At 40.4% G+C, this 13,992-nt stretch overlaps 1 protein-coding gene across 8 annotated transcripts in view; it reads left to right on the top strand.

Moving 5' to 3' along the window:
- The window catches only part of LOC307014197 (uncharacterized protein), a 107,687-nt gene that overhangs the window by 92,409 nt on the left and 1,286 nt on the right, over positions 1–13,992 (top strand). The gene's annotated exons all lie outside the window — the stretch shown is intronic.

The raw sequence follows: 13,992 nt of genomic DNA, 5'->3' as shown, positions 1-13,992 counted from the left end.
GATGAAAGACCCTCAGTCCTCTCCAAACCAACAGACAGGACGTCCATCACACAGAGTTTTCTCCCTGAAGTCTCTGCAGCTCTCTGGACACCACGCTGTCTCAATCCGTCCACACTGAATATGAGAGGGGGAAAATGATGCTTTAGACAATAAGAAATTTAAAGTTGACTGTTGAGTTGCTCAGTTTTTTTAGATTGTCAATACTATTACTGTATAAATTATATCTCAGGTTAAGAGGCACATTTAAATAAAGATTGGTCTTTAAATACATTTTGCCTTTTGAATTGTTTGTCTAAAGTCAAGGATCTAGAACTGGTAGTTAGTTTTAATGATACAGTCTGGTTATTATGCTGTTTGGAGGAGGCCTCACAGGTAAGAGCACTAACTAGCTACCATCACATGTAACTTAGCTTGACTTAAATGTATTAAACGTATAATTAAGTGATATCAAAATATAAATAACTAATGTCATGCAAACATATTAATATTTGCTTGATTCCAGTGTTGAATTTAGCACAATTGCATTCAAACGTTAAGGGATTTTAAGATTCTGAAGTATTATGCTAAAAACTCAATAACTTAGATTATTATTTTTAGTTTTGCTGAATAGTTGCATGTCCGCATACCTTAGAAACGTAAAATGTGATGGCAGTGTGCAGATGGGGAGCATGTTAGCTTAGCTTGGTAGCTTCAGCTAACTCTGGAACTTCCAGCTCGGTGGCAGGAGGTCCCGCCTCGGCTCCGCCTCGGCTCCGCCTCTTTATCCTTATTTGGAGCAGGTGGGAGTTGAACTCTGACGTCACTGTCGAGCCGTTAGTGGCCGACTCCGCCTACTAAGGGCTTCTCGGCCAAGCCCCCAGGAAGTGCGCCGGACTCAGATGAAAATATTCGTGGTGGCCAAACGACGGTACTACACTTCCGTTTGGTTGCCAGGCCCGGAAACACTTTTTCCCATTGACTTAAATGGGGTCTGTAAATCGTTGGATAATTTTTTTTAAACTAAATAAACTACCCAGTATGAACACTTGTATAGCCCTTATTAAAAAAATGCGTTCCTCAAGTGGTAAAAATGTGCTAATAACGTTATTCTGAGTTATTTCCCTCTGCATTATTAACGCGCATCTATCCCACGGGCCCGCGCCGCCCGGCACATTCATTTTACGTGTGTTCAGCATGGTCCCGACCAATCAGAGCACACTGTGCTCACAGGGAGGGTGGAGGCTGGAGCTACAACGAGCCGTTAAAGGCAGAGAGGGAAATTCAGTGAATACAATACACGTAGTTTACAGAGATGCTGTATGAGAAACCAATGTGAGTTGCATTTATCTTTACCCATGGATGCACAATAAGAACGGACCCATATCGTCTTACTGCCATCCCACGGAGCTGTAATAATGGATATATTGCACATGTTTGCTGTAATTCATTATTATACTACATGGGCTGTCTGATTAAATATTGTGCCGTAAATGTTGTATTAAATAAAGTTAATATACCGACGTTAGACAAGCTTCTTATTACACTAAGAAGCTTATTTTACTGTATATATATATATATATATATATATTACAATGCAATAATTCTTTCATGCTAAATGAAGCTCTGTTGCTTCGATATCACATAACAATTGATGACACATTAGCATAATTACTAGCTAGCCGCTAGCTGCTAACTGCCGCCTCGTTAATATCAAATCCATCATAATAACAAATCATTACCATGCTGTCATGAACAAATTGACGTGCTTGATGTGAACAAGCATTTTGGTTAAAGTTGCGCATGCGCTATGAGCGCACATACGGGTACTTCTCAGGCATGCCGGGTAATCTGTGACGTTTCGCTCTCTCAAAGGTTGGGCCATTTTATCATCATGCGCCAATGAGCAACTCTCATAAGAATGAATGAGGCCCCGCATCCCACGCTGTATCCAGTTCTTATTATACATCCATGTTCTCGGCAACTCTGCAGAATCCTATGGGTGACGTCACGGATCCTACGTCCATTTATATATACAGTCTACACTGTTAGCCCGGAGTTCATATCTAATTAAATAATGAATGACAAATTACTGACATTATTTAAGTTTGATTGCATTACTATCAAATGTAAGCATATTCTACTTGCTGACTACCAAATGTAAGCATATAATACTGACATGTGTTAGTTAAAGAGCAACTTGCAGGTTAGAGACACCAGTGAATAAATGTGTATGGGGGCGTGTGGCGTAGTGTCCATCAGAGGTGGGACCAAGTCCTTGTTTTGCAAGTCTGAGTCAAGTCTCAAGTCTTTGCGCTCAAGTCCGAGTCAAGTCTCAAGTCTTTGCACAAAAGTCCAAGTCAAGTCTCAAGTCAGGATGGGCAAGTTCAAGTCAAGTCTCAAGTCAGGACGGGCAAATTCAAGTCAAGTCCAAGTCCTAAACTTTGACAAAACGAGTCTTAAACAAGTCATTATGTGCTTTTCACCAAATATAATGACATCAATCAACAGAATAATACTTAATAATCAAACTGCTCTTTATTAGTCACATTAATAATTTAATAATCAATTTTTTCTCTGCTGGTAAAGTAACGTGTTTTTTTAAGAGGGATCAGTAAGGTAAGGCTACCGTGACGGTTTGATTCAGAAGGAGTTTAATGTATAAGATCCCTGATGTTAAGGTGACCGGAATGTTTATTTCCACTGTGTACAACATGTTATAAAGGGACCCACAATCTATCTTTATGCAAGGGATAATGTGCAGCGAGGCGGTCTCGATGGGGAAAATAACACCTGAATCTAGATCCCTCTGCAGGTGGTACTTTAAGTATATTTTGATGCTAATACTTTTGTACTTTTACTTGAGTAACATTTTGAATGCAGGACTTTTTATTGTAACCGAGTATTCCTACACTCAAGTACAAGATCTGAACTTCTCCCACCACTGACAATAAATCCTGAGTGGTTACCAAAAAAAAAACCCTGCTCTGAAGGTTATTTTCATTTTACAAATCCTGCACTCAGCTTTGCTTTCTCCAATATCATTGAAATGCAGCCAGATGCTGCTTATTTGAGGAGAGATGTCTGCTAGGCAAGCAGAGATGCGTGCGACGACCTGGGTCTCTGAGCGGGGAAAGGACAGAATTAGTTGGGTGTCGTCAGCGTAGCAGTGGTATGAAAAACCATGCGGGCTAATGACAGACCCGAGCGAGTTTGTGTACAGGGAGAAGAGGAGGGGACCAAGAACCGAGCCCTGAGGGACCCCTGTAGTTAATTGACAAGGGTCGGACTCGGACCCTCTCCAAGTAACCCTGTAGGTGCGGTCGTTGAGGTATGAGGTGAGGAGGGAAAGTGCAGTGCCTGAAACTCCAAGTTCTTGGAGAGTGCGAAGGAGGATCCGATGGTTCACTGTGTCGAATGCAGCAGACAGGTCCAGGAGGATGATGACAGAGGAGAGGGAGGCTGCTTTAGCAGTGTGCAGTTCATCAGAGACAGCAAGGAGAGCAGTTTCTGTTGAGTGACCTGCCTTGAAACCAGACTGGTGTTCTTCATATGTCATGTTATCATAGTCCTCTTTTGTCCTAAAGACCTTACATGGATATGATATAGAGGAGAGCTCTTCTTCGGGAACATCCTCTCCCCTACTTTGTAACATCCATTCATTAAGCCCATATCCGTTATCCTGGTGATAATAAGGGTAGGTTACATCAGACTTTGTTTTTCTCAGATCCATGGCTAGTTTTCAAACAGTCGTCTTAGTGGGGGTCCTTAGTTTTAGATGCTTTGCTGAGTGGAGGGAGGGACTTATTGCGTTGAATGGGGGGGTGGGGGGGGGGAGTCATCTGTAGAATTGAGAGTTTTTTCACCAGTATAATGTCCCTCACTGTTTGAGTCTTTTTTTTAAAAGTTATTTTTCATCTATCATTTTCAACCATGCTGCAAGAGGTCAAATTTACGAACAAGTAATAGTTTGTCACCATTTTACGGGAAATAGTCAGAGCGCAATGTCACATCTTAAAGACAGCTTGAACTGGATAAATGGTTAGTCTTCAAACATACCGTACGTTCTGCATGTTAGTATATCTGGCCAATTGGTTTAGACCCTACTGCCCTAGACGCATGCTCTCAATAGGGGAGTCAAGCTTTGGGAAGAGGTGTTTCATTTCACAGATCCACCTTGATTCTTGTTGTGCTGGCTGAAGGAAGAGGGACGGGGGAGGAAAATTCAGAGGATGAAGAAGCAGAAAAATAACTTGTTTTGTAAAACGGACAGCACGTCAGTTTCAAGGAAAAGATGACACCGTGTTTATGCATGACATGCAAAATATCTTGAAGCCCTACAACCACAAAAAAGGTACAAGTATATTGTGTTGAAAATATCGCAAAAAGTCGTAATATTGTATAATGTATTAGTTGCATGTTGAATTTTGCTAAAAACCACTATGTAGTTTTTCAAAAATATAATGGAAAAAGGAGAGAAAGACAAAAACAGAATATCACAGTATGTTGAAAAATATGAAAAAAGTAATGTTGTGTTAAAATAACATGAAATAAATCAAAGTAAAGCATCTAAAAACATATATTTAGAAAAGGAATGTTAGTCAAGTCAAGTTATCAAGACTGCATTGTTTCATCGAAACAGTGTTAAAATCACAAACTTGCTTTTTAGAGTCGCAATCTTTTACAAAAATTCTGTTTTGTTAAGAGCTACCAAAACATAGTAAACATCGCAATTATTCCCAAAACAAACTGGGAATGGGGACATCGATAACATATTTTAATGTTTAATTTTCTTCAGGGCTACCGTAGTGCACATTGATGAACACTTTAAAACAAAAATAATACTTACAAGTGTAAATGAGCCGGATTTTAGCTTTGAGCTAATTTCCATCTGTAGTCCCGTCACATACAGCATATAAGAACATGACATTTATATATATACAGCAAAAATAAATACATGATATGCAGAAAGAGCATGAGCAGCATACAAGCATTGACCACATGGCAGTACAATGTAGCAGCTATGATATATAAAGTGCAAGATAAGATAAAAAGCGCTACATAAAGTGCAAGAGGAGATACCCCTGTGTTAAAGTGCATTTATTTAGCGGTGATTACACGTCTGTTTGTTGCTCAACCATTCTTTAAGTTGACCTTTAAAACTATTGAGAGTGGGACAATCCCGTATCTCAGTTGGGGGGGGCTATTCCACAATGAGCTGCCTTTAATGGAGAGGACATTTTGTCCAAAGGTGGTCCGTCTGTGGTGGACTTCACAGTCTCCTCTGGTTTCTGACCGAGTGTGTTTTCTGTGGATGAATTCCCCCAAGGGGAGGGGGGCCAGCCCATGTAAATATTATTTTTTTAAAAACACATACTTTTAAAAGACATAAAATTGTCAAAAACTCAAGAAATTGTGATTTTCAAGGATGGTACAGTGGTGGTATGACTGTGGCTTTCTGTCAAACACCTGGATAGCTCTCTTGAACAGCTGTTCTATGGGTTTCAGGTGTGTGTGGCACAAGCAAACGACCAGTTTGTAAAACAGTATTCAATGTGGGATAGAATCATACAGTGGAGGTATGACTTTGCAGCATTGACAGTTAAGAAAGGGTCTAATTTGTTTAAAATGTTGCAAGTTAAATTTAATGGTATTGGATACTTTCTGGATATGTTTCTTAAAAAGTCAAGTGCGAGTCCAATATGACACTCCCTGTTCAAGATACTTGAACTGGGAGACTAGTTCTATTTCTGCTCCATTTAAAAATACATTGGATCCTTCGATTGTGATTGATCGTTTACTGAACATCGTCGTTTGCATCAACATGCATACTGTTTTTGTTGTACTCATACTGTCAATACGTAGATTGTGTTATATAGCTTTAGATAGAATGTTTTTTATTCCTCTTTGCATAATTTGCATCCACAATCCTTTGCCAGTAGGTGTTTCCACAGTCCTTGCGGTTTTCCAATTGTTCAACTAATTGGGAGCTACTGTAAGCTATTTGTATTTGCATTTTAGCACATTACTTCCAGCAGTGATTCAGAAAGTATTGTGTTTGGGCTTTTATTGTGAAAGGGAGAACACTACTCAGAGCCAGACATAATTTCATAGAGAAAGCGAGTCTTATAGGGAGCCAATTAAAATGCTAATGTCGTATTTATTCTACATCCATTACAAATTTGTGCAATCAACTACTTCATTATGATAAGTTGTCTACAGCCACTTTAAATGCAATCAAATGTATATTTCTAAGTGCTTACAACTTAAAAAATCTTTACGTACAAATGACTGTATATTGAATATATTTCTGTACCCAGTGTTGAACAGGACCCAAACCTTTGAGAGATGAAAAAGGACAAATCTGCTTTAATCAACTGCCAAGTAGTCAAGTCTGCATTTGTGTCTGTTCATTTGTAAAATGTGGAATTCGGTTTCTTTTTAATGGCCTAGGCGGATTTTGGCTTTTTTCTCTTGCCAAGATACTTTGAGACACACTTTGAGGTATGCAAAACCTTAAAACTAGAACACTGATGGCTGGCTTACGCTGCAAACTTCATCACCTTTTAACAAGAGAGTAAGTATGTAAAACGTTATTTTGTATATTTTACACATCAGCAGAAACAGAGAGAGATGGCAGGAAGACAGTCTCCCCCACCTTTACAGACACTGTGTTTTCTCGCTCTCTCTCTCTCACACACACACACACACACACACACACACACACACACACACACACACACACACACACACACACACACACACACACACACACACACACACACACACACACACACACACACACACACACACACACACACACACACACACCAAAAGGCCTGCAGCCATAGTAAGAGGAAAGTGTGACAGTAAGGGAGTCTGTGCAGACTAACTTAATCAACACTCTTGACTAGGAAGGCAAAAGGTTCTTTCTTTGTTCTGATCAGACCGAATCCGCATACTCTGTCTGAAATACCTGAAGAGTTACTTTTGTTAGAGCTTTCAGAGCTTTCTGAACTTATTTCTTAGCAGAACTGGGCATTTTTGTGTTGTATTGTATACAGTTGAAAGTGCACAGATAAACAGTCAAGCATGGGCGGTAAAAATGTGTCTCCTCAGGCTCTCTAATACTCACACAGTCATCTCTCAAACGAGGTGCATGCCTGCTTTCCAGGACTTTTACAGCCTCTGGCCGACTGCAGGGCCATGGGGTGTTAAGACAGGCACCTATAGCTCAGGAGTGAAGGTCCCCCCCCCCCACACACTCACACACACACACACACACACACACACACACACACACACACACACACACACACACACACACACACACACACACACACACACACACACACACACACACACACACACACACACACACACACACACACACACGCTTGGGGGCGGGCCCACCTGTCACTTTGTATGCATACTAATGTGATTGAATTTGTTTTTGTTATACACCATAAGGCGCAACAGTGGGGGCTTTTCACACCTGTGAATACACATCAACCCCCTCCTATCGACGGATCTCACACCTAATTGGGATATCACACCTACTTGAGATCTCACACCTCGATCAAAGGGGAGGCGGGACTTAGCTCATTTGCATAATGGGGGGAGGTGTGACCTGTCACTTTTTATGCATACTAATGAGACGAAAGCGGGATGAATATTACTACTGACGCTACTTTTTCGTGGACGATGTCGAATTATCTGTCAATCTCTTTATTTCTCTGTTAGGATGTGGCTGATAAGGAGGTGTAAAGACAAACTCCACTGGGAATCCTCTGTGCCGGAGAAAATCCTCAGCTCAACCCATCCAGTGTGGCAATCGTCTTGGAGGGGAATGTGGTGATGGATGGACCGGCTAAACTGCCTCAGGCCTTCTGTGTCCTGTTTGGACTCATTTATGCCCTGCAGCTGGAGTACCCAAAGTGCATGAAAAACACTTTCCACTTTGCTAAGCAGGTGATGTTAAAACTTGGTAAAGTTGAGCTGGCACCCAAAATTCTGACTTGGAAAAATCAGCTTACATTGTGAAACGGGGTTCTGAAAAGTTGGCTACTGTTACATATGGCAAGTATTTAGGCTTCCATATTGCTTTTTGTTGTTGTTGCATGTTTGCACTGTTTGACCTATTAAGCTTGTTGGCATTTCCATTTGTGTTTTATTCTATAAACTACTGACAACATCTCTCCCAAACTCCAAAGAAAACAAAGAAGTCATTTAGAGCATTTATTTGCAGAAAATTACAACTGGTCAGAATAACAGAGAAAATGCTGTGTTTTCAAACCTCAAATAATAAAAAGAAAACAAGTTTTTCATTATTAAACAACACAATACTAATGTTTGAACTTAGGGAGGGTTCAGAAATCAATATTTGGTGGAATAACCCAGATCTTTCAATAAAGGCTTTCAATGCGTCTTGGTTGCTCGCCACCAGTCTGTCATATTGTTGCTGGGTGACTTTATGTCTCTCCTGACACACAAACTCAAGCAGCTCGGCTTTGTTTGATGGCTTGTGACTGTCCATCTTCCTCTGGATCACATCCAGAGGTTTTCAGTGGGGTTCCAACTGTTCCATGACAGGGTCTTGATCTGGTCTTCCTCCATTCACACCTGAATTGAGCTGAGGGTGGGTTTATCCAGCAGGACAATGCTCCATGCCCCACAGCCAGGTCAATCCAGATGTGATCCAGAGGAATATTAATGGTCACAAGCCATCACACAAAGCCAAGCTGCTTGATTTTTTTGTGCCAGGAGTGGCTTAATAAGTGACCCAACAGCAATGTGAAAGGTGGTGCAGAGCAGCCAAGACGCATGAAAGCTGTGATTGAAAACCTGGGTTATTCCACCAATTATTGATTCCTGAGCCCTTCCTATGTTAAAACATTAGTATTGTGTTGTTGAAAAAGGAATTTTAAATTGTTTTCTTTGCACTATTCGAGGTCTGAAAACACTCCACCTTTTTTGTTTACTTTGAACATTTGATATTTTTTGTATATAAATGCTCGAAATGAGAACATTTGGAGTTTGGTATAAATGTTGTCGGTCATTAATTTATAGAATAAAACACAAATTTTAATCCAGTTTTTACCAATAGTAAATCGAGAGAAACTGATAATTTTACAGAGGTCTTAATTTTTTCAGAGCTCTACATACAGATGTAGCGATTCATTTCAGACAGTTTGAAACGCGAGGGCCGTGATTGGTACGTGATCTGCCCTCGCTCAAGGGAAAGCCTCCAGCTTGACTTGAGACCGCCCCCGTGATAGATAAATGTAATTATAATGAAGCCAGCTGCAATGGATCATTGATCCACCAGGGGGTGCAGTGGGGTTCCACACTGGAGCTCATCTGAAATAAAGTCAGATACAGTACGCTGGATGTACAGCGGAACTTTGTTAAGATCCATGTGTCACGGATATCATACTACTGTGCTAAATAAGAGACATGTAATCATTTACAAAACATCACCATGTTGTTATTTAACAAAATAATTTTGTTATTCGAAAAAAACGAACGGGAGGAAATGCAGCCTGGCTCTCGATTTTTAATCCTAATTTAATCATCATCTTCACCACGATCATTTATGTTTATGTTCGCCGAATTGACATGAAATCACTGACACATATGAATATACTGTATTCAACTTCATTAAAACGTTATTAACGTGCCTAAACTCAGTAATTCACTAAAAATATGTATATCTTAATGGAGCCTCGTCGGCAGATCAGGATCCCAAAGTGTAGCGGAGGGATCCTCATCTGGATGAAGGGTGTTATTTTCCCCATAAGGAACAAGTCGCCGCAAATTATCCCGCTTATTACACGGCCACATTCTCAACAAAGTAACGACATGACTCCCAGTATTAATTGAAATGCTTTTATGGATTTAGAAAATGTTTTTATTGATTTAAAAAATAGTTGTATGTATTGATTTAAATTGACATGCATCCGCTAAGAAAAATAATCCGTTGTTACCGTCGGAATGAAACGGAAGCTCTCAGCTGTGTATTTACACAACTAATGGCCCATCAACCACAGCTCACTCCCCCCCCCCCCCCCTCCCCCCCTGATCTTTCTTCTCCAGCAGCTAAATTAACAGTAGGTTACTCTGAGTGACCATAGACTGTATGTGGCAAGCTTACAGTTAGTGACGTAACAACACCATAAAAGCTGGTGGGTTGAAAGCAATACGGGAGGTAAAAATAACTACAATAATTGTGATTTATTTATTGTGGCTTTTATGTTTTTAGGTATAAAATGTTATGTAATTCAGGCTTATAGTTCACCCTTCTCTAAAAGCCTTCAACAATGACAATATTCATAGTAATTTCATAAATCCTTCCAACACACATTGTAAAAAATAGCCTACTGTAAGTTAAGAAATCATTCCAATATGTACATCTTCTGATGTAACAACAATAACATTATAAATAGTAACATAGCTGAACATGGTATTGCACATTTAGCTTTGAGTGTTACTGACCTGAGATGTTTTTATTACATGAATTAAGGTGACTGGGGCTTTTTAACATACAGGGATGCAAACTCATCAGGTATGAAAAAGGTGACAAGGATCCGAGCCCCCGGCTCCCCCACCCCACGGAATATCGGCTTTAAAATGAGGAAACAGAGGATTTCAGCAGTCAGAACAACTAAAGCAGCAGTGTTAATAATAACAGAAACGCCAAAGAGTCACATCTAATAGAAATATATACAAGCATTTATTTTAAATTGTGTAGCAGTCAGTTTATAATTTTGGCAGCACTGTTGAGCATTTTGAAAATGTATTTTCATGCCTCTGTGCAAGGCTTAAGTCTTTTTATCTTTATAGCCACATGGTGTAAAGTAACTAAGTTCATAAACTCAACAAGTACTATATTTGGGCACAATTTTGAGATACTTGTACTTTATTTAAGTATTTCAATGTTTTGCTACTTTGTTCTTCTACTCCACTACAGTTCAGAGGTACATGGTGTACTTTTACTCCACTCCATGTAGTTAATACCTTTAGTTACTTTACAGATGTGGATGAATGATGTGAAATATAATCAAGTGTTAAATCAGACTTTAGTTCCACCTGGAGTAAATCCACAAGCTGCCCTGCAGTATACAAAGTCATTCAAAGTAACTGCACCTTTACCAGCTTTGAGAACACTTTCATGATCAATCATTATAAAACATATCATATATATTATTCTCAAATGGACCAATCTGCACAATGACTACTTTTACTGTCGCTACTTTCACTATATTTTGATGATAATACTTTTCTACTTTTACTTGAGGAACATTTTGAATGCAGGACTTTCACTGTAAAAGAGTATTCCTACACTCTGGTACTTCTACTTTTACTCAAGTACAAGATCTGAGTACTTTTACTTTTACTCAAGTACAAGATCTGAGTACTTCTCCTTTTACTCAAGTACAAGATCTGAGTACTTATTACGTTCCCTTCTGAGCTAGGGGAATCAAAGGGAAGCAACACAACCAGATTGGTATTGGTATAATTATAAGTGGTTTTAATGCACAACAGGTGAACAAAATGGCAGGCAAACAGCCTGAAACAAACAAAAGAGCCAAAAACAACGGTTTAAATAACAAACAAATAGAGGCCACAAAGGCGCAAGTTTAAATGGGCAACCAAACTAAGGGAGGACTCTAAAAGATGAGTCTAAAGACATACAGGGAAAATAAATACTAATATACTAAATAAAGAACGAAACAAAACCTCACTTTAAAAGTGGTACAACTAACACAAATAATCTATACAAAAACACAGCTAAACTAAAGGCAACCGTCACAGAATCCTAAACTACTCTAAACACTAACTAAGCTACTCTACACACTACTAATCACACAAGTTTAACCCCAGAACAAGAGCAAGTAGCGAGAGGCATCTGTCCACACACAGAGCCTCCAGAATGATGATTGTCCCCAAGCTTTGTAATAATCTCCAGCAGGTGTGCGCCGGCTGTGCGCTGCGATTGGAGTGCGTCGGGCCCGGCGTGCTCCAATCGCAATCTTCAGGGGCGGACCAGGAGATGGCAGCCAATGCCGAGAGGGCAACCGCACAGCTCATTTACATAGAACACACACAGCTGAAAACACTCAGACGACCAGGAAGGCAGTAGCCGTAACACTCCCACCCTTAAGACACAAACCCACAGCTTTGTGAACCAAACACACTAACAAACTCCTAATAACACACATTAACATCACAAACTCAACCTGGACAGAGCATCGGCCAACACATTCTCTGCGCCCTTTAATGACGGGTGTCTAATATCGTAGTGTCGCACAATCAGAGCCCATTGCATGAGACGCTGCTTGTGCTTGGACACGCTGGGGCAGAATATGAATGGATCGTAACTTGTAAACATCACAATTGGCCAAAGGCTGGGTCCAACATAAATCTTGAAGTGTTGCAGAGCTAACACCAACACTAGGATCCGATAAACTACCTGACACTCTTGGGTTACCGGGAGAGTCGGAAAGTCGGGAGGCTTGTCTGAGCCGGCGTGTCGCGCTGGTCTCGCGACATCCTCACGAGGGGGAGCCACAATTTCTGGCTTCTCCTCGGACAGCGCTTTATCTGAAGACACCGGCACAATCACAGGATCAGACAATGGGACATCCCAGCGCCGTATAGACTGAGAGTTACGTCATCTCCGTTCACTCCAATGGACCACTTTTTTATAGCAATGGCGGATCGTGGAGCCTCTCAATCGTTCCTTGGAAGTTAGCGCCAAGGCTAGCAGAGCTATAGAGTTGCAGCATAATAGACCGTTCGTGACGGACTTTTAAAGGTAAGAAGAAGTTTAAAGATTTATATTGCGGATATTATCAGTACATCTAATTCAAATTAACATGTGTATTAAAGGATGTCAGTGGATTATCCCTAAATTAGTAGATTTAGGGAACGTTTACAGATAACAGATAAAGCTAGGATAACGGATCAATTTAGCAACACACGTTGAACAGCCTTTTAATTGTAAATTCCGTTCTCTTAATGTCATTTCGTCCAACGTTGTTGAATTAGAGAAGAGGGGCGGCTTCTAAACGGGACTGTATGCGGGGGTGGAGGGAGTTAAATATTAGATAAATATAACTTTGGAGTGAGTGTTTTTAGCAGAGCCATATTGTGTCCTTGTGATTATGTTGATGATTACCTGTCTGTATAATGTTGCAGCTCAGCTGATTTTGGATTGATGGCAAAGGGAGAGGGACTTAAGTGAGAGTGAAAACACAAGGTAAGTTTAATACTACTGTTTTATATAAGTAAGCATACTAAACATGTATTCTATCACTGTATTATATAAGTAATCTTGTTAGTAACCTACTGTATGGCAGGTGGAGGGGCAGTGATGTTACAGGTGGAGGAGCAAAACTGCAAGACTGCAAACTCACAAGACAGAGAAATCAAAGTTTGTTCTCCAGAGAAGAGGTTGATTTCACTTCAATTATTTCATATTTTCTAAAGATGTGGAAATGGCAAAAAAAAGAACTTGAGAGCTGTAACCAAGACAACTGTAACAACATGAGTAGAGAGCCACCAAGGTTTTTCAAGTCCCTCTCTTACTCCATTTTGCCAACCCAAACTTCCAGGTACATGACGGGACACCTTGCTTGTTTTTGTTGTTTGCGCTCCTCTGGCTGGGTGCTGACAGGTGGAGGGCATTGATGTTGGCAGGTGGAGGGGCAGTGATGTTACGGGTGGAGGGGCAGTGATGTTACGGGTGGAGGGGCAGTGATGTTAGCTGTTACACACCAGGCTCAAACTTAACACATTGCATCCTTCTTTGCAGTGTCCTTATTCCTGGAAGGGGAATCTGCAATTCCTGCAGAGTTTTGTAACCCGTTGGTCCGCACGCAAAGCGAATTTTTAAAGCCTTCTTAATTGTCCCATTGCTCCATTTCATCCCCTTTGTGGTGAGTCTGCCTAATGCCTTAAGTTGGTCTTTTGAAAACGTTTTCTAATATATGTTGTCCCTAATGTTCATTGTTT

This window comes from Notothenia rossii (genome assembly GCF_949606895.1).
Source record: "Notothenia rossii genome assembly, chromosome: 8".
In the NCBI taxonomy this organism is placed as follows: domain Eukaryota; kingdom Metazoa; phylum Chordata; class Actinopteri; order Perciformes; family Nototheniidae; genus Notothenia; species Notothenia rossii.
The sequence above is the reverse complement of the archived record's forward strand: the minus strand, read 5'-3'. Positions and strand labels throughout refer to the sequence as shown.